We start from the raw sequence: 6,000 nt of genomic DNA, 5'->3' as shown, positions 1-6,000 counted from the left end.
AAATACAAAAAAGGACAGACATTTTTCACAGCACAGGTAGCATGCACAAAGCCAACCTAACTAACCAAGAACCAACCAAACTAACCAACAAACAACTTCATCAGATGACAGTCTTATAACATGTTATTCAATAAATCTATGTTTTGTTCGAAAAATGTGCATATTTCAGGTAAAAATCATAGTTTACATTGCAGCTACAATCAGAAATTGCACCGAAAGCAGCCAGAGTAATTACAGACACCAACGTCAAATACCTAAATACTCATCATAAAACATTTCTGAAAATTACATAGTGTACAGCAAATGAGACAGGCATCTTTTTATTTTAATTTTTTTTTTATTTTTAAATTTTAGTCCCTTTTCTCCCCAATTTTCGTGGTATCCAATCGCTAGTAATTACTATCTTGTCTCATCGCTACAACTCCCGTACGGGCTCGGGAGAGACGAAGGTCGAAAGCCATGCGTCCTCCGAGGCACAACCCAACCAAGCCGCACTGCTTCTTTAACACAGCGCGCCTCCAACCCGGAAGCCAGCCACACCAATGTGTCGGAGGAAACACCGTGCACCTGGCCCCCTTGGCTAGTGCGCACTGCGCCCAGCCCGCCACAGGAGTCGCTGGAGCGCGATGAGACAAGGAAATCCCTACCGGCCAAACCCTCCCTATCCCGGACGACGCTAGCCCAATTGTGCGTCGCCCCACGGACCTCCCGGTCGCAGCCGGCTGCGACAGAGCCTGGGGGCGAACCCAGAGACTCTGGTGGCGCAGTTAGCACTGCGATGCAGTGCCCTAGACCACTGCGCCACCCGGGAGGCCCGAAAGACAGGCATCTTGTGATTCCAGCCAATATTTCCGATTTCTTAAGTGTTTTACAGCGAAAACACAATATAGCGTTATATTAGCTTACCACAATAGCCAGAAACACAAGCCATTTCCCAGTAGCAAAAGTTAGCGATCGTAACAAACCAGCAAAAGATATATAATTTTTGACTAACCTTGATAAGCTTCATCAGATGACAGTCCTATAACATCAGGTTATACATACACTTATGTTTTGTTCGAAAATGTGCATATTTAGAGCTGAAATCAGTGGTTATACATTGTGCTAACGTAGCTGCTTTTTCCCACAACGTCCGGATATTTTTCTGACACTTTTTCTGACGCACATATTCTGACCAAATAGCTATTCATAAACATAACTAAAAAAATACATGTCGTATAGGAAATGATAGATACACTAGTTCTTAATGCAATCGCCGTGTTAGAATTCTAAAAATAACTTCATTACGACATCCAGCTTAGGTATAGAGAGAGAGTACCCAAAATCTGGGCGCAAACGACTAGTTCACATGTTCGACAGATATATGAAATAGCATCATAAAATGGGTCCTACTTTTGCTGATCTTTCATCAGAATGTTGTACAAGGGGTCCTTTTTCGGGAACAATCATTGTTTCGATTTAGAAAGGCCTTTTTCCCTCTCGATTTAGCAAGCACACTTGCCAAGTGGCGCGAATCTCTCCATGTCAACAAACGGAAGAGAACGGAACACTGCAAAACTCCCGAAAAAATTTCAATAATCTGATTAAACTATATTGAAAAAACATACTTTACGATGATATTGTCACATGTATCAAATAAAATCAAAGCCGGAGATATTAGTCTTCCATAACGGCAGCTTATCAGAAGGCAAATCCAGGTCCCTGCTCGCTCTCTCCAGAAAGCAGGAAACTGGTGACACGTCATGCCAAGAGCTATGATTCGAGTCCAGATCAAGTTACACACTCCATTTCTTCTCTCACTCCTTGTCGACATCTAGTGGAAGACGTATGAAGTGCATCTAAACTTTTAAATATCAAGGACTTTAATAGGCAGCCCCTAGAATAGAGCATCGATTTCAGATTTTCCACTTCCTGTCAGGAAGTTTGCTGCAAAAGGAGTTTTGTTTTACTCACAGATATAATTCAAACGGTTTTAGAAACTAGAGAGTGTTTTCTATCCAATAGTAATAATAATATGCATATTGTACGAGCAAGAATTGAGTACGAGGCCGTTTGAAATGGGCACCTTTTATCCGGCTACTCAATACTGCCCCTGCAGCCCAAACAGGTTAACAAAGTGTCCAAAGAGGGGCCAGAAGTATACAGAATGGTGTCGTCTGCGTAGAGGTGTATCAGAGAATCACCAGCAGCAAGATCAACATCATTGATGTATACAGAGAAGAGAGTCGGCCCGAGGATTGAACCCTGTGGCACCACCATAGAGACTGCCAGAGGCCCGGACAACAGACCCTCCGATTTGATACACTGAACTCTATCAGAGAAGTAGTTGGTAAACCAGGCGAGGCAATCATTTGAGAAACCAAGGCTGTCGAGTCTGCCAATAAGAATGTGGTGATTGACAGAGTCGAAAGCCTTGGCCAGGTCGATGAATACGGATGCGCAATAATGTGTCTTATCGATGGCGGTTATGATGTCGTTTAGGACCTTGAGCGTGGCTGAGGTGCACCCATGACCAGCTCTGAAACCAGATTGCATAGCGGTGATTAAATGTAATGTGATTAAAGAAATAAAAGCTGAAATAAACCAATGTCTATTTTAACTATTGACATCTAGTGGAAGGCATAGAAATTGCAATGTGAGTCCTAAGTCAATGGATACTGTAATGGCATTGAATAGAAAACTACAAAACCCAAAAAATAAATACTTCCTGAATGGATTTTTCTCAGGTTTTCGCCTGCCAAATCAGTTCTGTTATACTCACAGACACTATTTTAACAGTTTTGAAAACTTTAGAGTGTTTTCTATCCGAATATGCATATCATAGTTTCTGGGCCCAAGAAGCAGGCAGTTTAATTTGGGCTTGCATTTCATCCAAAATTCCGAATGCTGCCCCCTACCCTAGTGAAGTTAAATCTAAGAAGTTTGGAACCACCAAGACTCTTCCTAGAGCTGGCCGCCAAACTGAGCAATCAGAGGAGAAGGGCCTTGGTCAGGGAGGTGATCAAGAACCCGAGTTCCTCTGTGGAGAACCTTCTAGAAGAACAACCTTCCAGTAAGGCACGATCTCTGCAGCGGTCCACCAATCACGGTAGAGTGACCAGACGGAAGCCACTCATCAGTAAAAAGTACACGAGGAGTTTGCTAAAAGACACCTCAAGGACTCAAGACCATGAGAAATGCCAAGCGTCACGTCTGAAGGAATCCTGGAACCATCCCTACGGTGAAGCACGGTGGTGGCAGCATCATGCTTTGGGGATGTTTTTCATCGGCAGGGACTGGGAGACTAGTCAGGATTGAGGGAAAGATGAACGGAGTAAAGTACAGAGAGATCCTTGATGAAAACCTGCTCCACAGTGCTCAGGACCTTAGACTGGGGTGAAGGTTCACCTTCTAACAGGACAACAACACTAAGCACACAGCCAAGACAACTCATGAGAGGCTTCAGGAAAAGTCTTTGAATGTCCTTGAGTGGCCCAGCCACTTGAACCCGGTCGTACCTCTCTGGAGAGACCTGAAAATAGCTGTGCAGCAACGCTCCCCATCCAACCTGACAGAGCTTGAGAGGATATTTAGGGAAGATTGGGAGAAACTCCCCAAATACAGGTGTGCCAAGCTTGTAGTGTCATACCCAAGAAGACTGGAGGCTGTAATCGCTGACAAAGGTGCTTCAACAAAGTACTGAGTAAAGGGTCTCAATACTAATGAAAATGTGATATTTCAGTTTAGAATCTTTTATACATTTGCAAACATTTCTAAAAACGTGTTTTGCTTTGTCATTATGGGGTATTGTGATGTCATTATGGGGTATTGTGATGTCATTATGGGGTATTGTGATGTCATTATGGGGTATTCTGTGTAGATTGATGACGTGGGGAAAAAATGTCATCCATTTTAGAATAAGGCTGTAACGTAACAAAATGTGGAAAAAAGTCAACGGGTCTGAATACTTTCCGAATGCACTGTATGTAGATTCTGAATTGGAGACCCCCAAAAAGAGATCCAAAGTGATTGGATCTTCTTCAAACTTGGAGACAAAATTCTATTGAGCCTGAAAAAGCTAGGGGCGTCAGGTAGCCTAGAGGTTAAGAGTGTTGGGCCAGTTACCGAAAGGTCGCTTGTTTGAATCCTAAACCGACTAGGTGAACAATCTGTTGATGTGCCTTTGAGCAAGGCTCCTAACCCTAATGGCTCCTGTAAGTTGCTCTGGATAAGCGCGTCTGTTAAATGTAAAAAATAAAATAAATAATACCCTCAAGCTGCTCCAAGACCTCTCCTCACGGTTATCTCCGCCCTCCAGGCGTTCCTTGGGACAGCAAAGTTCGAGCCTGGGTGAATTTCAATCTGCAAACTGCTGTGCTCCTGCACCTCCTGCTGGTGGCAACAAGCTTAAGGAATTCCCAATGGGAATCATTGGAGGATTCAGCCCAAAATAATAGTGGATTACAACCATATGCAGTCAATGGTTGTAACAATACCATCTAAACCATGTTTTATAAATACAATGTGATTCCACAGCCTAGTTTTAAGTCTGGGGTTGAGAGATTTATATATGTTATTGAAATATAAGATCACATATTATTAGTTTTATGGGGTTGAGAGATTTATATATGTTATTGAAATATAAGATCACATATTATTAGTTTTAAGTCTGGGGTTGAGAGATTTATATATGTTATTGAAATATAAGATCACATATTATTAGTTTTATGGGGTTGAGAGATTTATATATGTTATTGAAATATAAGATCACATATTATTAGTTTTAAATCTGGGGTTGAGAGATTTATTTATGTTATTGAAATATAAGATCACATATTATTAGTTTTAAGTCTGGGGTTGAGAGATTTATATATGTTATTGAAATATAAGATCACATATTATTAGTTTTAAGTCTGGGGTTGAGAGATTTATATATGTTATTGAAATATAAGATCACATATTATTAGTTTTAAGTCTGGGGTTGAGAGATTTATATATGTTATTGAAATATAAGATCACATATTATTAGTTTTAAGTCTGGGGTTGAGAGATTTATATATGTTATTGAAATATAAGATCACATATTATTAGTTTTAAGTCTGGGGTTGAGAGATTTATATATGTTATTGAAATATAAGATCACATATTATTAGTTTTAAGTCTGGGGTTGAGAGATTTATATATGTTATTGAAATATAAGATCACATATTATTAGTTTTAAGTCTGGGGTTGAGAGATTTATATATGTTATTGAAATATAAGATCACATATTATTAGTTTTAAGTCTGGGGTTGAGAGATTTATATATGTTATTGAAATATAAGATCACATATTATTAGTTTTAAGTCTGTTTTAAATGTATGTCAGGTTTATATATGGGTTTTAAATATATGATCGCATATTTTTATATGCTATCATATAAATATATGATATTTTAAACGATATGTCACGTTGATATATAAGGCTATGTATTACTTTTCCTTATGGGAGAGAAAGAAAGAGCCTCTCCAGGTTCCCAGTGGTGTGCTGTTCTCTAACACGCACTGTATTTGGGTCTCATCTTGGCCCACTTATAGCCCTGAGGCAGCTGAGACAATGAGAGAGGGAGGAGTCTCAGCCCTGAGGCACCTGGGACAATGAGAGAGGGAGGAGTCTCAGCCCTGAGGCACCTGGGACAATGAGAGAGGGAGGAGTCTCAGCCCTGAGGCACCTGGGCCAATGAGAGGGGGAGGAGTCTCAGCCCTGAGGCACCTGGGACAATGAGAAGGGCAGGAGTCTCAGCCCTGAGGCAGCTGAGACAATGAGAGAGGGAGGAGTCTCAGCCCTGAGGCACCTGGGCCAATGAGAGGGGGAGGAGTCTCAGCCCTGAGGCACCTGGGGACAGTGAGTGGGGGAGGAGTCTCAGCCCTGAGGCACCTGGGGACAGTGAGAGGGGGAGGAGTCTCAGCCCTGAGGCACCTGGGGACAGTGAGAGGGGGAGGAGTCTCAGCCCTGAGGCACCGGGACAGTGAGAGGGGGAGG

The sequence above is a fragment of the Salvelinus fontinalis genome, chromosome 31, assembly GCF_029448725.1.
Source record: "Salvelinus fontinalis isolate EN_2023a chromosome 31, ASM2944872v1, whole genome shotgun sequence".
NCBI classification, from domain to species: domain Eukaryota; kingdom Metazoa; phylum Chordata; class Actinopteri; order Salmoniformes; family Salmonidae; genus Salvelinus; species Salvelinus fontinalis.
This window is presented reverse-complemented; position numbering follows the sequence as displayed.